Source organism: Chiloscyllium plagiosum, unplaced genomic scaffold (genome assembly GCF_037043375.1).
Source record: "Chiloscyllium plagiosum isolate Xiang-an unplaced genomic scaffold, Cpla_swu_hap1 HiC_scaffold_29, whole genome shotgun sequence".
Lineage (NCBI taxonomy): Eukaryota > Metazoa > Chordata > Chondrichthyes > Orectolobiformes > Hemiscylliidae > Chiloscyllium > Chiloscyllium plagiosum.
In genome coordinates this window covers 45,519,948-45,539,799 of record NW_028270167.1, presented here as the reverse complement: position 1 = coordinate 45,539,799, position 19,852 = coordinate 45,519,948, and positions in this window count along the sequence as shown.

Sequence of the window (19,852 nt, the reverse complement as noted above, 5' to 3'; positions counted from 1 at the left end):
TAATTCAAGGATCATCCAGTGAGGTTTTTGTGGGTGGAGCTAAGAAATAAGAAGGTGTTATTGGGGTTATACGATGGCCCCCCAAATAGTCAACAGGAATTAGAGGAACAAATATGCAGGGAGACTGGGGACACTTGCAGGTTGTCGTAGTAGGTGATTTTAATTTTCCTTCCAGTCTGGGTCTTAAGGGATTAGATGGGGGAGGAATTTAAGTGCATTCGGGAAAGTTCCCTCAAGCAGTATATAGAGGGTCGTACTTGGGAAGGGGTAAAACTCAACCTACTCTTGGGAAATAAGGCAGGACAGGTAATGGAGGTATCAATGGGGGAGCACTTTGGGATCAGTGACCGTAGTATATAGGTACGTGGGACTGGGATATTATAGCCATCATAGAAACATGGCTAAGGGAGGGACAGACTGGCAGCTTACTGTGCCAGGGTATAGGTGCTTTAGGCAGGACATAGGTGGTGGAAAACGGGGAGGGGGAGTTGCATCTTTGACTAAGGCGAGTATCACAGCAGTAGTCAGAGATGAAATAAATCAAAGATCATCCAGTGAGGCTTTGTGTATGGAGCTAAGAAATAAGAAGGGGATGGTGACTTTATTGGGGTTGTACGATCGGCCCCCAAATAGTCAACAGGTGAATCGTGATGGAATCAGACAGGACTTTGCAAAGGTTGATTGGAGTGGTTTATATGCAGGCAAAGGGATCTTCAGCTACTGGGAGCCGCTAAAAATGAGATTGCTAGAGTTCAAGAACTATATGCTCCTGTGAGGGTGAAGGGCAACGTTGGCAGGAATAATGAACACTGGATGACAAGAGATATTGAGGCTTTTACCAGAAAAAAAAGAAGGAAGCATGGCCCAGGTACAAGCAGCTGGAATCAAGGGAATCCCTGGAGGTTTACTGAAGAAGAAAAGCAGCAGGGTAAAATGGACGCACAAGAATGCAATGGTGGAGGCTGGTACAATTGCAACATTTAAAAGCCATTTGGATGGGTATATGAATAGGAAGGGTTTGGAGGGATATGGGCCAAGCGCTGGCAGGTGGGACTAGAATGGGTTGGGATATCTGGTCGGCAAGGACAGGTTGGACCGAAGGGTCTGTTTCTGTACTGTACATCTCTATGACTCTATGATTCTTTGGCTGAGAAGACTTTAGCTGTGAACCCAAAGGGGTACTTTAAGTATATTAAAGGAAAAAGAATAACTAGACAGAGAATAGGGCTTCTCAAGGACCAAGTGGATTTGTATATGTAGAACTGCAAGAAATAGGCGAAGTTCTCAATGAACATTTTTCTCTATGTTTACCTTAGAGAAAGATGTGAAGACTTGGGGAGATTAGTGGTGATATCTTGAGGACAGTCCATATCACAATAGAGGTGTTGGATGTAGTACAATGTATGAAGGTTGATAAATCTAGTCCTGACCAAATGTATCCATGAACAGTGCAAGAGGCGAGACAAGAAATTGGGTGGGCCCTAACTGATATTTTTGCATCATTGTTAGCCATGGGTGAGGTCCCAGAAGACTGGACGGTAGGAAATGTTGTGTCCTTTTACAAGAATGGCTGCAAAGAAAAGCCGAGGACCAGTCAGCTTAAAATGTGAGAGGATTCTGAGGCTCTGTGGGTGGAGCGAAGAAATAAGAAGGGGATGGTGACTTGCATTTGGAAAGAAATGATGAGTAGTAGTCAGTATTGCTTTGTGGGTGGGAGATCATGCCTCACAAATTTGTTAGAGTTGAAGTGACCAGGAAGGTTGATGAGGGCAGGATGGTAAAAGCGTCTGTAAGGCCTTTGCTAAGGTTCCACATGGTCGGATGCTCTAGAAGATTAGATTGAGTGGAATCGAGGGGAAGCTGGCAAATTGGATAGACGGTTGGCTTGATGGTAGGAAGCAGAGAGTAATAATGGAAGGATGCTTGTCAGACTGGAGGCCTGTGACTCATGGAGTGCCTCAGGGGTCAGCGCTGGATCCATTGCTGTTTGTTGTCTCTATCAATAATTTGGATGAGTACGTACAAGGCATGATTAGTAAGTTTGCAGATGACACTAAAATAGGCAGTATTGTGAATAGTGAGGAAGGTTATCAGAAATTAAATCAGGACCTTAACCAGCTGGAGAAGTGGGCTGAGAAATTGCAAATGGAGTTTACTATAGATAAGTGTGAAGTCTTATATTTCAGCAAGTCAAATCAAAGTAGGAGTTTCATGGTGAATGGTAGGGCCTGAAGGAGTATAGTGAAACAGAGGGACCTATGAGTTCAGGTTCACTGTTCTCTGAAAGTGGAGTCACAGGTAGACAGGGCAATGAAGATGGCTTTTGGCACACTGGCCTTCATCAGTCAGGGCATTGAGTGTAGATGTTGGGAAGTTATGTTGCAGGTATACAGGATGTTGGTGAGTGCACACTTGGAGTATTGCGTTCAGTTTTAGTTAACGTGTTATAGCAAGGATGTTCTTAAACTGGCAAGAGTGCAAAAGAAATTTACTAGAATGTTGCCTGCATTGGTCTGAGTAATAGGGAGAGGTTGAACAAGTGAGGATTCCTTTCTTAGAGTGTAGGAGACTGGGAGGATAAGTTTGTCAAGGTGTATCAAGATCATGAGAGGCATGGATAGGGTAAATGCACTCAGTCCTTTTCCCAGGGTTGGTGAATCGAGGAGTAGAGGGCATCCGTTAGAGGGGAAAGAATAAATGGGAATGTTTTTACACAGTGGTGGTACGCATAAGGGATAAGCTGCCAGCGGCAGTGTTTGAGGCGGTATGTTAACGGCGTATAAAAGGCATTTGCACAAATCCTTGGATAGGAAAGGTTTAGAAGGTTATTGGCCAAGTGCAGGGAAATGGGGTGGATGTACATTTTGATCACCATGGACCAGTTTGGGCCAAAGGGCCTGTCTCCATAGAATAGAATAGAATAGAATAGAATCCCCACAGTGAGGAAACAGGCCATTTGGCCCAAAACATCCACACCAACCCTCTGAAGAGTAACCCACCCAGACCCATGACTCTACATTTACCCCTGACTAATGCACCTCATTGACACATCCCTGAACACTGTGGGCAATTTAGCACAGCCAATTCTTGTGACCAATTCATATGCATCTTTGGACATGCTGGACGATCTTTGGCTCTATGATTCTGATGCACACTGTCCCCAGAGACATTATAACTTCGAACATCTGCATTGCATCAACTGACAGGTATAGTTTGATGACCACTCACATATTCACAGAGTAGATTCTGACAGTACAACTTGATATCTACACTTAGATAGAGACAGAGCAGAAGCTAGCAGGCATAGACTGAAAACTGCATTGTCAGGCACACAGATCAGAAACTGACAGGGAGAGACTGGTAAACAGAATCAAACATTGACATATCAGAGACTGGCAGGTACAAATTTACAGTTTCACATAGCAGAAACTGACAGGTTCAGATTGATAACTACATTCAGAAATTGACAGGCACAGAAATTGATGTGCACTCAGATATTCACATGGCAAACATAAAAACATATCTACATCCCAGAAACAGACAAGGACTGACTGCTGTGTGAATATGAATATTTCCCCTCCTCCCACCTTATCCCAGTCACAAGCCTCCAACTCGGAAGCGCCCTCTTGACCTGTCCATCTTCCTTCCCACCTATCTGCTCCACCCTGCTCTCCAACCTATCACCTTTCACCCACACCTTTATCTGCCAATTACATTCCCAGCTACCTACCCCCATCCCCATACCCCTCTCATTTATCTCTCAGCACCCCCTACCATTCCTGATGCCTCATGCCTCATTCTTGATGAAGGGCTTATGTCTGAAACGCCTATTCTCTTGCTCCTCGGATGCTGCCTGACCTGCTGTACTTTTCCAGCACCATACTCTTGACTCTGATCTCCTGCATCTGCAGTCCTCGCTTTCTCCTGAATATGTAAATGTACATCTCAATCAGTCTCTGTCAGTTTCTAATATGTGAACATGTGAGTCTTGTTATCAATGTGTACCTGTCAGTCTCTGCTGTGTGAATATGCCAGTATGTTTCCCAGGGAGGACAGATTGATAATTGCATTTATTCACACACATTCACAAAGCAAATATTGACAGGCACAATTGGATAACCAGGCTCTCTCATTCACCAAGTGCGAACTACCGAAACTCAATTCCATACAGCCACTTGCTTCGGGTAATCACAATCATGAAGCAGTACAAGTGTTGGTTAGGTTCTGGATCTCGCTTAACAGTATGGATTTTATTTTAAAGTCCCTGGACAAAAAGCAGCTCAGGGAAGGGTAGAATCGAACCTATGTTTCTATTCAAATTGATAGCTATAAATAAACAATCCTAATGATTATAAACTGAATGCTACATTGATCAGTTGGATATTTCAAGACTTGGGTGATGTTGACAACTCTTCGGTCTTCCTCCAGGCAAATACTTGAAGGATGAAGACAATGTCATATTTCTTTGGTACAAAGCCAAGTGTGACCAGCACCTTCTAACAAACAGCAGGTATGTTACCACTGCCAGAGTGGAGTGTCCACTGTCACAGGATCCTGGTCAGCTGGACAAGTGGACTGAGAAAAGGCAAATGGAGTTTAAAATAGATCAGTGTGATGTGTTGGGTTTTGGAATGTCAGATCAAGGTAGGAGATTCATGGTGAATGGTAGGGCCTTAAACAGTGTAGTGGAACAGAGGGACATTGGAGTTCAGATGCATTGTTCTCTGAAAGTGGAGTCCCAGGTAGACAGGGCAGTGAAGAAGGCTTTTGGCACACTGACCTTCATCAGTCAGGGCATTTAGAAGTTAGGAAGTCATGTTGCAGTTATACAGGAGATGAGTGAGGCTGCACTAGGGGGTCAGTTTTGGTCACCTTGCTAAAGGAAGGATGTTATTAAGCTTGAAAGCGTGCCAAAGAAATTTACCAGGACTCGAGGGACTGAGTTATAGGGAGAGGTTAGACAAACTAGGACTTTTTTCTTCAGAGTGTAAGAGACTGGGGGGGGGGGGGGGGCGGCGGGGGGGTTTCTTATGGAAGTGTTTAAGATCATGAGAGGCATGAATAGGGTATATAGCCTCAGTCTTTTTCCCAGGTTTGGGGAATCAAAACTGAGAGGGCATCAGTATAAAGTAAGAGGGGAAAGAGTAATTGGGAGCCTGAAGGGCAACATTTTTACAGAGAATGAGCTGCCCGTGGAAGTGATTGAGTTGGGTACATTAACATTTAAAAGACGTTTGGACAAGTAAGTGGATAGGAAAGGTTCAGAAGGATTTGGGCCAAATTGCAGGGAAATGGGGTTAGTGTGGATGCATGTTTTGGTTGGCATGGGTTAATTTGGGGTGAAGGGCCTGTCTCCATGCTGTAGAACCCTATGCAGTGGAAAAGGATATCATACTGATGACCAGACCTTGATGTCACAACTCACAATGAGACTCTTCATTATCACAGTTACAAAGATCCATTGTGTTTCCCTATTTTACTCTGAAAAACAACACAGATTTCTTTCTTTTGCAATATGTTGCGCACTCACTTGATTAAGAATGTTTTTGGCAATAACACCGAAAGGACTTAAGCTATTTCCCATTCACAACAGGAGACGTGAATTGACAACTCTCTCTTCTCCCACTTTGTTAACTGGTTTTCCACTTGACAAGAAGCATTTAGACTGACTGACATTGGTTAACCAAGAGTGAGTATCCTTCTTGTATCATAACAACTGCTCCTTTAAAAAGACATAACATAAAGATAAAATCAGGGCATTTGCACAGCAAATTTGTTCTCAATATTAAAATTTAGTTTCCAAGTCCTTTACAAAACAATATGGCTCTTCTCTGTTGTCAGTCTGTCACATATGAGCAGAATTTAGAAGGACAATAAACTGAATCCCACAGTGCCATCGAATAGCACAAAATGATAAGTAGACAATTAATTCCCAAGTGCACAAACTGTACAAGCAAAAGGGACAAACAAAATGAATTCTGCATTCATATAGAAGGTCAAACAGTTATAGACTGTGCCAATTATTCTCCTGATGATGATTTCTTGGCACAACAAGACAACATTGGGCACAGAATAATGTGAAAATACTGCCAGGTGAAATGATGAAAAGTGAAAATCGAAAAAGAAAATAGAAGTAAGTATGCCAAATCTCTTCTTTACTTGGATGACTATGGTCAGTCAGTCACAATGCAGTTGATTTGTTCATTGCACTTTCCCTTTGATACTAACATACAAAACAGGTGGTAGCTGTTAATTTTCTATGTTTCTATTTTCTTTTTGTACCAAAAAAGTCACATGCCACATATTCACAGGGTTGTGAGAGCTAACCTTTTATTAGAAGTGTTAAACAGGACAGGGTGTGAGTGAAATATTTCAGTCATTGTACATGACTGAACGTCCTGTGGTTTTACATGCATGGTATCACCTTGGTCAGAAAGTAAAAATTCCCCTTGTTCACTGCAAGAGAAAATACTGAACCTATTGCATGATGCTGAAGGAATTCCAGCAAAGTACACCAAGAACTAAATTGAATTCCAGATTAATTACTCCTCCAAATATCTCACCATGATTTCAATTGGTGATTGAACAAATGTATCAATCCTCTTTTGTTACTGGAGGAGCTAGATAGCAGGTTAAGTTTCAGATTGAAACAAATGTTGCAATTTAATTTGTTTCCATACAAGTACAAATTCAAAAGCAGTACACATCTCATTAAAAATGACTGAAATGAGACTGTTGTTAAATTGATTACTGGCATGCATGAAAAAAAGGCACAGAAGCCTCCTCCATTCAAACAGAAATACAGATAACATTGGGTACAGAATGAAGAAACTCTCAAATTGTGTACATTTTTGCAAACATATAAATTCGAAATACACATTCAGACCAGACACTGACCAATCCAAAGTAATACTTACAATCATAAACTGTAGCATAGACTTAACGTTGTGGAAATTATCCATACTGCATATACATTGTCAGACACTAATAAGGAACAAACACATTCATTTGCATTTAGAAGGCCTGAAAGTAGAATGAGTATTTTAAATTGATGCAAACTGGTATCACAAGAGAAAATTCACTCTCACAACCAGTGCGAGCTGAAAGGAAAATAATGAATCCTTGCCTCAGAAGCGTTTTCAGAATTGGATGGTTGGAAATTGACTCTCAAAATCACTGAACACAGCAGTGGAGGTGAGTGTTAAATATTAGATTTTTACAATGCCCAGCATCGATAGGTAAAGACTACTCCACACGCATAACATAAATAAAAAAACTGAGACTGAATGCAACAAAATTAAGCCTCATGGAAAAGAAACAAGTTAGAGCAAAACTATTCTGTCAATTACACGAGTTCCGTGTATATCTGTAAAGTTTACGCTCTGCTCAGATGCACAAACATAACAAAATCGAAGGAACATGAGATCCATAGTCTCAACCTGAGACTGTTGTGTGCATATCAAAACTAGTACTCTAGTTATTCAAAGATGGGTGGCTGAAGAACTAATGTCAAATTGGCCAAAACATATCGCTACTGACAGTGAGTGGATGAAGGTGACATTCCCAACAACTGTTGGAAACTGCTGTGCAGAATGGATGCAGAAGAGAATGTCCCAGTGCATACACAGAGGCCTTCTATCCTGTATCAATGTTGAATCTGGTGATAAAGGATACCACGATCTGTTGTCCCGTGTATCGGGATAAAATTATCTTCTAGAAATGGACAGACTGATGCAGAATAAAATTCTCTTTCACAAATAAACACCAACAATATCTGAGTTTCACATAAAACTTTAAGTCCCAGTGATACTATAGAAACCACCGCCCGCACACCCCCTCCCCAAAAAGAAATCCCACCCAGAAAGACAGAACTAGAATCTGGTACATCCACATTCTCCTGGCACCACCAGCTTCCCACCCCTATCCACCCTGGAGACTGACAGTCAATTCTTAAATGACAAAATGCAGAAGAGATCAAGACCCAGTCTCATAAGCCTAATAACTGCTGTCACAGAATGAATTAAACAGTAACAGAGAACATTAGTGGCTGGCAGAGAATTAGGTTAACTTGATAGAGATGAGTAGAAACAGATAAGTACGGACTGATACCAATATTCACTCACTCGTGTTGCAGTAATAGACAAAATAAAGATTAATGATACTGACATGCATGGATACAGGTCGATAAATAAACACACACTTACATCAAGCAGGAACTGACAAGTATATATTAATAGCTAAATTCACGGATTGATATAGCAGAACCTCAGGCACAGATTGAAAAAGTGGAGTTATAAAATAGCAGAAATTGACAGGCACAGATGGATAGCTGCACATAGCATATTCACATAGCAGAATCTGAGAGGTACAGGTTGATAAGTGCCGTCAAACATTTGTATTGCAGTAACAATCAGGGACAGATAAATAGCAATACTGTCATTCATATGTCTGAAACTAACCGTAACAAATTGAAAGCTATATTCTCCTATTCACAGAGCATAAACTCAATGGCATATATTGATAACTATGTTCACACATTCACTTAGCAGAAACAGAAGGTGCAGGTAAATAACTCCAGTTTCATATTCACAAATCAGAAACAGTCAGTTGCAGATTGATGATTGCAGTCAAGTATTGACATTGCAGAAACTGACAGGAATGGATTGAAATTAAATTCACATATACACATTCAAAACAGACAGGTACAGATAAATAACTAGACTTGCACATTCACACACGAGAAACTGACAGGTAAAGATTGATAACTACCCTCAGATATTCAACAAGCTGAAACTTTTTCTTCAGCCGTGGATGTTGTGCCAACTTTTTATCCTACTCTTAAGATCCAACTAACCTCCATATCCTTCCTTTTACTATTTTCCATGTGCCCATCCAAGAGTTGTTTAAATAGCCGTAATGTGTCTGACTCTACTACCACTGATCACAGTGCATTCCATGTGTCCATGACTCTCTGTGTAAAGAAGCTACCTTAGACATCTCCCCTAAACTTTTCTCCAATCACCTTAAAATTATGCATCCTTGTGATTGCCACTTCTGTCCTGGGAAAGCATCTCTGACTATTCACTCTATCTATGCCTCTCATCATGTTATACACCTCTATCAAGTCACCTCTCAACCTTCTTTGCTCCAATAGGAAAAGCCCTCTGCCCTCAACCTTTCTTCATAAGACATGCCGTCCAGTCCCAGCATCATCCTGGTAAATTTGCTCTGCATGCTCCCTAAAGCTTCTATATCCTTCGTATAATGAGGCGACCAGAACCGAACTGAACAAAATATTCCAAGTGTGGTCTAATCAGAGCTCTATAGAGCTGCAGCATAACCTCATGGATCTTAAACTCAATCCCCCTACAAGCCAACACACCATACACTTTCTTAACAACCCCAGCAAATTGGGTGGCAACTTCAAGGGATCCATGGACTTGGAACCCAAGATCCCTCTGTTCCTCCATACTGCCAAGAATTCTGCCTTTAACCCTATAATTTGCATTCAAATTCATGTGTAAAATGAATAAAAGAACAAAGAAAATTGCAGCACAGGAACAGGCCCTTTGGCCCTCCAAGCCTGCACTGATCCATGTCCTCTATCTAAACCTGTCACCTATTTTCTAAGGATCTGTATCCTTTTGCTCTCTGCCAATTCATGATTCTGTCTAGACACATATTAAATAATACTATCATGCTACCTCTTCCACTGACAATGCATTCCAGGCATTCACCACCCTCTGCGTAAACAACCTGCCACGCATATCTCCCTTAAAGCCTACTCCTCTCACCTTGAACTCGTGACCCCAAGCAATTGAGTCCCCCACTCTGAGTAAAAGCTTTTGCTGTCCATTCTAAGTATTCTTATGATTTTGCAGATCTCAATCAGGTCCCCCCCTCAACCTCTGTCTAATAAAAATAATCTGAATCTACTCAACTTCTCTTCATAGCTAGTGCCCTCCATTACAGGCAACATCCTGGTGAACCTCCTTTGCACCTTCTCCAAAGCATCCATGTCCTTTTGGTAATGTACCGACCAGAACTGTACACAGTATTCCAAATGTGGCCAAACCAAAGTCTTATACATCTGTAACGTGACCTGCCAACTCTTGTACTTTATACCTCGTATGATGAAGGAAAGCATGCCATATGTGTTCTTGACCACTCTATTGACCTGCATTGCCACCTTCTGGGGACAATGGACCTTAACACCCAGATCTCGCTACACAACTTTCCCCAAGGCTTTTCCATTACTACCTAGTTCACACTTGAATTGGATCTTGTGAAATGCATTCCCTTTCATTTGCTCGGATTGAACTCCATCTGCCATTTCTGTGCCAACTCTCCAACCTGGCTATATTCTGTTGTGTTCTCTGACATTCCCCTTCACTATCTACTACTCCAATCCACGTGTCATCTGCAAACTTGCTAATCAGACCACCTATTCCTTCCTCCAAATCATTCATGTATATCACAAACAACAGTGTCCCAGAATAGGTCCCTTTGAAACACCACTGGTCCCAGTTCTCCATTTTGAGAAACTCTATTCCCCTACGACTCTTTGTCTCCTGTTGCCCAGCCAGTTCTCTATTCATCTAGCTAGTACACCCTGGACTCCATGCGACTTCACTTTCTCAATCAGGTTACCATGGGGAACCTTCCGTTACTGAAGTCCATGTAGTGTATATGACACTTACAGCCCTTCCTTACTCAATGACCTTTGTCACTTCCTCAAATAATTCTACTAAGTTGGTAAGACACGACCGTCCCTGCACACAACCATGTTGCCTGTCGCTGATAAGCCCATTTTCTTCCAAATGGAAATAGATCCTACCCCTCGATATCCTCTCCAACAGCTTCCCTACCCCTAATGTCAGTCTCACTGGTCTATAGTTAGCCGGATTATCCCTGCTACGCTTCCTAAACAAGGGAACAAATTAACAGTTCTCCAGTCATTGGGGACATCACCTGTGTTCAAGGATGCTGGAAAGATATCTGTTAAGGCCCCAACTATTTCCCCTCTCACTTCCCTCAGTAACTTGGGATAGATCCCATCTGGACCTGGGGACTTGTCCACCTTAATGTCTTTTAGAATACCCAACACTTCCTCTCTCCTTATGCTGACTTGACCTAGAGAAGTCAAACATCTATCTCAATCCTCAACATCTGTCATGGCCTTCTCTTTGGTGAATACCAATGCAAAGCATTTTTTTAAGAATCTCACTCATTTTCTCTGACTCCATGCATAACTTTGCTCCATTGTCCTTGAGTGGGCTAACCCTTTCTCTAGTTACCCTCTTGCTTCCTATATATGAATAAAAGGCTTTGGGATTTTCCTTAACCCTGTTTGCTAAAGGTATTTCATGACCCCTTTTAGCCCTCTTAATTCAGATTGGTCCTACTTTCTCAATATTCTTCCAAAGCTTTGTCTGGTGTCAGTCAACTGGACCTTATGTATGCTTCCTATTTCCTCTGAGCTAGTCTCACACTTTCACCTGTCATCCATGGTTCACAAATCTTGCCACTTCTATCCCTCATTTTCGCAGAGGCATGCACACTCTAATCAGCCTCTCTTTAAAAGCCTCCCACATATCAAAAGTGGATTTCCCTTCAAAGAGTTGCTCCCAATCCACATTCCCCAACTCCTGCCAAATGTTGGTATATTTTGCCTTCCCCCAATTTAGAACTCTTCCTTTCGGACCTCTCTCGTCTTTGTCCATGAGTATTCTAACACTTGTGGAATTGTGATCAATATTCCCACAGTCAGTCCCTACAGAAACTTCAACCACCTGACCGGGCTCAGTCCCCAACACCAGGTGCAGTATGGACCCTTCCCGAGTTGGACTATTTACATACTGCTCTAGAAAACCCTCCTGGATGTTCCTTACAAACTCTGTTCCATGTTGGAAAATTAAAATCTCCTATCATTACCACGCTGCTGCTACATGTTTCCATAATCTGTTGACATATTTGTACTTCTATTGCATGCTCATTGTTGGAACATCTGTACTACAGCCCCAACATTGTTACCACACCCTTTCTATTTCTGAGCTCTGGCCATGTTGCTTCACTATTTAAGTCCTCCATAGTGCCCTCCTTCAGAACAGCTGTGATATCATCTCTGACCATTAATGCAACTCCTCTAGCTCTTTTAGCTCCATCTCTATGCTGCCTGAAGCATTGATACTTTGGGATATTTAGTTGCCAGTCATGCCCTTTCCACAACCAAGTCTCAGTAATAGCAATAATATCATGCTCCCAGGTATTACTCCAAGCCCTAAGTTCATCTGCCTTAACTACTACACTTCTCACATTAAAACAAATGCACTTCAGACCACCAGTTCCTTTGCATTCATTTTCTGCTCCTACCTATTCTTCTCCATGCACATGCTGACAGACTTTAGTTACTACCTCCTTACTGTCCACTAACCTCCACATTTGGTTTACATCCCCCTGCCACATTAGTTTAAACCCTCCTCAACAGCGTTAGCAAAAACACCCCCAAGGACATTGGTTCCAGTCCAGCCCAGGTGTAGACTGTCCAATTTGTAATAGTCCCACCATTCCAGAGCCGCTCCCAATGTCCCAAAAATATGAACCCCTCCCTCCTGCGGCATCACATTTATCCTGCCGTTCTTTTATTTGTACTCAGACTAGCATGTGGCACTGGCAGCTATCCTGAGATTACTAACTCTGAGGTCCTACCTTTTTACTTTGGCTCCTAACTCCCTAAATTCTGCTTGTAAGACCTCATTCCATTTTTTTTTTACCTGTATCATTGATGCCTATATCCACCATGCCAACTGGCTGTTTACCTTTCCCCTTCAAAATATTCTGCAGCCGATCTGAAACATCCCTGATCCATGCACCATTTGGGAGTCTCGTTTTCAACCACAGAGCTGCATATCTACTCTCCTTACAATTGAATCCCCTGTGATTCTAGCACTTCAATTTTTTTCCCGCCCTGCCTTCCTGTTCTTTCTCTGTGTTTTGGTCACCCATTCCCTTTCTCCCTCAGCAATCCTAATCAGCGGTGTGACCAATTTGCGAAACAGTATCCACGACCCCCACAGCATCACGGATGCTTCAATGTGAGTCCATCCATAGTTTCAGAGCCATCATCTCTGGGGCGGCACAGTAGCTCAGTGGTTAGCACAGTGCCAGAGACCCAGGTTCAATTCCTCCCTCGGGCAACTGTCTGTGTGGAGTTTACACATTCTCCCTGTGTCTGCGTGGGTTTCCTCCGGGTGCTCCAGTTTGCTCCCACAATCCAAAGATGTGCAGTCAGGTGAATTGGCCATGCTAAATTGCCCATCGTATTAGGTACATTAGCCAGGGTGAATGTAGGGGAATGGGTCTGGGTGTGTTGCTTTTCGGAGGGTCGGTGTGGACTTGTTGGGCCGAAGAGCCTGTTTCCACACTGTAGGGAATCTAATCTGGTCTCACAAGAGCTGCAGTTGGACACTTGTTGCACGTGACATCAGCCAAGTCATTGAGTTCCCACACTGAGCAAAAGGAGCATAACACACGTCTGAGATCTCCTGCCATTTTTATTCTTCACATGTTTCCAGGTTGAACACCATTTGCCACTTACCAGACCGGTTCTGCATCCTGATGATGTCCCATTGCAACCTACAACAGCCCTCCATGCTATCCACCACTCCACCAACCTTTGTGTCATCAGCAAACTTACTAACCCACCCTTCCACTTCTTTATCCAACTTATTTATAAAACTCATGAAGAGCAGAGATTTCAGAACAGATCTCTGTGGAGCACCACTGGTCACCGAGCTCCAGGCAAAATACTGTTCATCTACGACCACCCTCTGTCTTATATGGGCAAACCAAATCTGTAGAGGAGAAAGTGAGGTCTGTAGATGCTGGAGATCAGAGATGGAAATGTGTTGCTGGAAAAGCGCAGCAGGTCAGGCAGCATCTAGGGAACAGGAGAATCGACGTTTCGGGCATTAGCCCTTCTTCAGGAATGAGGAAAGTTGGTCCAGCAGGCTAAGAAACCTTTGTAGAGGGAGAAAGAGAGCTTCTTCAAGGAAGGCATCCTTGTAAGAGGATTCGCAGTAGGTTGAAATCTTTGAGGAGAAAGTGAGGTCTGCAGATACTGGAGATCAGAGATGGAAATGTGTTACTGGAAAAGCGCAGCAGGTCAGGCAGCATCTAGGGAACAGGAGAATCGACGTTTCGGGCATTAGCCCTTCTTCACTGTATCCAAACAGCCAAACTTCCCTGTATCCCATGCCTCCTTATTTTCTGAATGAGGCTACCATGGGGATCATTCTTAAACACCTTGCTAAAATCCGTGTACACCACATCCACTGCTCTATTTTCATCAATGTGTTTTGTGACATCCTCAAAGAATTCAATCAGGCTTCAGAATTTAATCAACCTGCCCCTCACAAAGCCATGCTGACCGTCTCTAAACAAACTATGGTTTTCCTTGTAATCATAAATCCTGTCTCTCAGAACCATCTTCAATAATTATCCCACCACTGACGTAAGTCTGGTCTGTAATTCCCAGGATAATCCCTTTTCCCTTTCTTGAACAGGGGGATAACTCTTGTCACCCTCCAAACATCAAGCAGTAGTCCAGTGGACATTGAGGATGCAAAGATCACCAAAGGTGCAGCAATCTCTTCCCTCACTTCCTGTAGTAACCTTGTATATAACCCGTCTGGTCCAGGGGAGTTATCTATCCATAGGTTTTTGAAATTTTCAGTTCATCCATCTTCTTAACATCAACCTGTTCGAGCATTTCAGCCTGTTTCACACTGTCCTCACAAACAACAAGGTCCCTCTCACGAGTGAATACTAAAGCACAGTGTTCATTAAGGACCTCCCATACCTCCTCTGACTCCAGGCACGATTTTCCTCCACTATCCCTGATTGGCTCTATCCTCACTCTGTCCATCATCTTGCTCCTCATATAACTGGACAAAGTCTTAGATTTTTCTTAATCCCACCTGCTAAAGCTTTTTCATGTCCCCTTCCAGATCTCCTGAATCCATTCTTCAGTTCCTTCCTGGCCACCTTGTACACTTCTGGAGCCCTGTCTGATCCTTGCTTCCTCAGTGTTAAGTAAGCTTCCTCCATCCTCTTGACTAGAAGTTCTACATCCCTTGTCATCCAAGATTCCTTCACCCTACCATCCGTTTCTTGCCTCAGTGGGACAAACCTATCCAGCACTATCAGCAAGTGCTCCCCAAACAACCTCCATATTACTGTCGTGAATTTCCCTGAGAACATCAGTTCCCAATATTGGCACCTAATAGCACTGCAATTCCCCCTCCCCCAATTAAATACTTTCCCATACCATCTGCTCCTATCCCCCTCAATGATTGTAACAAAGGTTATTTTCACTATCACCAAAATACCCTCCCACCAAGAGATCTGACATCTGGCTTAGTTCGAGTCCAAGCACCAAATCCAGTATAGCCTCCCCTCTAGTCAGCCTGAATCAAAATCCTTCCTGGATGTGTTTGACAAAAAATGTACTCCATCCAAGCGATTTGAACTAAGGAGTTTCCAATCAATATGAGGAGAGTTAAAATCACCTAAGATAACAACACTGTTACTTCTGCACCTTTCCAAAATCTGTCTCCCAATCTCCTCTTCCGTGTCTATGTTGCTATGGGGAGTCAATAGAAAGCTCCCAATAAAGTGATTGCTCCTTTTCTGTTTCTGGCTTCTATCCATACTGTTTCTGTAGACAAGCCCTCCTCAATGACTCCCTTTCTGTAGGTGTGATACTTTCCTGATTAGCAATGCCATTTCGTCAACTGTTTTACTTCCCCCCCCATTCCTTCTGAATCAGCTAAACCCTGCAACATCCATCAACGATTCCTGTCCCTGTGCTATCCAAGTCTCCGTAATGGCCACAACATTACAGAGCATGGATCAGTACTTGGAACTGAGTTCATCAGCCTTATACCTGATACTTCTTGTATGAATATAGACACAATTCAACCCATCACACTGAATGCAAATTTGCCCTATCAGCTGTCTATCCCTACTCAAAGACATTGTGCACATTGTCGCTGGCCATATACAAGCTATCCATCCTCTGATACATATCTCCGGTTCTCAACCCCATCCAAACTAGTTTAATCCCTCCCGAAGTGCTCCAGCAAACCTCTCACCCAGTATATTGGTACCCCTCCTGCTCAGGTGCAACCTGTCCTCTTTGTACAGGACCCACCTTCCCCGGAAGGTATCCCAATGATCCACATATCCAAAGCCCTCCCTCCTGTATCAGCCCTGCAGTCAGGTGTTCATCTGCATTTGGTCTCTGTTCCTAACCTCGCTATTTCATGGCAACGGTAGCAATCTGTGTCATTGGTACCAATGTGTACAACAACTTCTGCCTGCTCTCCCTCCCGCTTAAGAATCCTGTAGATTCAAGCCAAGATATTTCTGACCCCAGAACTCAGGAAGCAACATACCATCCGGGAGTCTCATTTGCAGGTTTGGTGTACTTATTGCAGGTGACTTCAGCAGGGACACCAGTGGCGAGCCTTACCTCCCACATCCTGCAAGAAGAGCATGCAGCTGGCCTATCCTCCAACCTTTCTGCTGTAAATTGTCAGAAACTGACAGATAAAATTGATATCTATCTCACATATGGACATCACAAAAACTGATAGGCATAGGTTGAAACCTGATTCTCATATTCACATTGCAGAAACTGGCAGGTAGAAAATCATAATGACAGTGATATTTAAGTTGCAGAAACTAATCACTGCATTCAAATAATCACATACCAGGAAATGACAGGTACACATCACTAATCACACTCCTATTCGCAAGACAGAAACTGATGGGTACAGTTTGATAACTACACTTACATTCATATAGGAGAAACTCATTAATAGACTGATGATTACATAAACACATTCACCAAGCAGTAACTGACAGCTTTGGATTGGTAACTACACTCATACATTCGCACAGCAGAAACAAACATGTATAGGTTGATAACTGCACTTCCATTTTTGCATTTCTCTGACAGGAACAGATTGATAACAAACTTCACACACTCACAAAGCCAATGCAGCCAGATAGAGATCAATAACTATGTTAACATATACACATAGCCAAATTGAAAGCTGCACTCTCATGCTCACCAAGCAGAAACTGATAGGCATAAATTGTCATGGAGCAAAACCTGAAAGGTACAGACAGATAACTACAGTCATAAATTTGAAGTGCAGCAACAGCCAGGGACACTTTGATGATGACACACGTTCACATGACAGAAACCAACATATGCAGATCAATAACTATATTCACACAGTGACTTGGCACAAACTGACAGAGGTACTTATAATCACACACATTCACACACAGCAAAATCTGACAGGTACAGCTTGATAAATGTCTTCACGTTCAAAAACCGGAAACTGGCATGTGTGGACTAATAACTAGAGTTCAAAGTCTGTGAGAAGATTTGTAGCTCGGTTGCTCGTTGTTGTGGTTCTGTTTACCGAGCTGGGAATTTGTGTTGCAGACGTTTCGTCCCCTGTCTCGGCGACATCCTCAGTGCTTGGGAGCCTCCTGTGAAGCGCTTCTGAGATTTTTCCTCCGGCATTTATAGTGGTTTGAATCTGCCGCTTCCGGTTGTCAGTTCCAGCTGTCCATTGCAGTGGCCGGTATATAGGGTCCAGGTCGATGTGCTTATTGATTGAATCTGTGGATGAGTGCCATGCCTCTAGGAATTCCCTGGCTATTCTCTGTTTGGCTTGTCCTATAAGAGTAGTGTTGTCCCAGTCGAATTCATGTTGCTTGTCATCTGTGTGTGTGGCTACTAAGGATAGCTGGTCGTGTCGTTTCGTGGCTAGTTGGTGTTCATGGATGCGGACCATTAGCTGTCTTCCTGTTTGTCCTATATAGTGTTTTGTGCAGTCCTTGCATGGGATTTTGTACACTATATTGGTTTTGTTCATGCTGGGTATTGGGTCCTTCGTTCTGGTGAGTTGTTGTTAGAGAGTGGCTGTTGGTTTGTGTGCTGTTATGAGTCCTAGTGGTCGCAGTAGTCTGGCTGTCAGTTCGGAAATGTTCTTGATGTATGGTAGTGTGGCTAGTCCTTTGGGTTGCGGCATGTCCTCATTCTGTTGTCTTTCCCTTAGGCATCTGTTGATGAAATTGCGTAGGTATCTGTTTTTGGCGAATACATTGTATAGGTGTTCTTCTTCCTCTTTTTGCAGTTCTGGTGTACTGCAGTGTGTTGTGGCCCTTTTGAATAGTGTCTTGATGCAACTTCTTTTGTGTGTGTTGGGGTGATTGCTTTCGTAGTTCAGGACTTGGTCTGTGTGTGTGGCTTTCCTGTGTACCTTTGTGGTGAATTCTCTGTACCATCACGTCTAGGAATGGGAGTTGGTTGTCCTTTTCTTCCTCTCTAGTGAATCGGATTCCTGTGAGTGTGGCGTTGATGATCCGGTGTGTTTTCTCTATTTCCGTGTTTTTAATGATTACAAAGGTGTCATCCACATATCTGACCCAGAGTTTGGGTTGAATTTGCGGTAAGACTGTTTGTTCTAATCTTTGCATAACTACCTCTGCTATGAGTCCAGAGATGGGTGAGCCCATGGGTGTGCCGTTGATTTGTTCATATATTTGGTTGTTGAATGTGAAGTGTGTTGTGAGGCACAGGTCCAGTAGTTTGAGTATGCAGTCTTTGTTGATAGGTTCAATGTTCTGTTGTCTGTTCTGTATGTCCAGCAGATTGGCTATTGTTTCTCTGGCTAGTGTTTTGTTGATAGAAGTGAACAGTGCTGTTACATCGAATGAGACCATAGTTTCTTCCTTGTCTATGTGTATATTTCTGATGATGTCCAAGAATTCCTGTGTTGACTGTATAGAGTGTCTGGATCCGCTGATCAGGTGTTTCAGTTTCTGCTGTAGTTCTTTAGCCAGTTTGTGTGATGGTGTCCCTGGTAGTGATACTATGGGTCTGAGTGGGATGTCTGGTTTGTGCACTTTAGGTAGTCCATAGAATCTGGGGGTGTTGTTGCTTTCAGGTTTCATTCTCTGTAGGTCAGACCTGGTTATCTGTCCGTTTTTTTGTAGGTTCCTCAGTGTGTTGTTTATCCTATTGGTGAGCTGTGGGGTGGGGTCAAACTCCCTCTTTTGGTAGGTGTTGGTATCTGCAAGTAGTTGTTGTGCTTTTTAGATGTAGTCTGCTTTGTCCAGGATGACCGTCATTCTGCTTTTGTCTGCTGGTAGTATGATTATGTTCTTATCGTTTCTTAGTGCTTTTAGTGCTTCCCTCTCCTTGGTGTTGAGGTTATGTGTTTGTCTTTTCCTTGTTATCAGAGGTACGATACTTTGTCTCACTGTTTGTTGTGTCTCATCTGTCAGTCCATTGTTCCTGAGTGTGCATTCTAAGTGCTAGGGAACAAAAACACATTCAAATTCAGCCAATCAAATCCAATCAAATTTGAAATATAATATTTTTGATAACACCAAAACCAATTAAATGATCTGATGTTTTGGGGTATAAAACTGGAAATTTTGAACAGTTCGGAGAGAACTGCCAGGCACCAACAAGTATACACTGCTGGATGAATACTCTCTGAAGGGTACCTGTTCATATGAAAGACCTGTGAAGCAGAATACGGAAGAAAAGACGACAAAGGAAAATGTACAGAAGAAGATGCAAAGAGAAGATTCGACAGCTGGCTGGTTTTGAAATTTGAATTTTTTTGTAAATCTTAATCGGGGTTTTTATCAGACCAGTATTGTAGGATGGGCGTAAAAGATGGATTTCAGAGAAAGAAGTTATATATAGTTGTTTAATGTCCTCTTCTGGACTGAAAAAATAAAATTGTTACTTTTTACT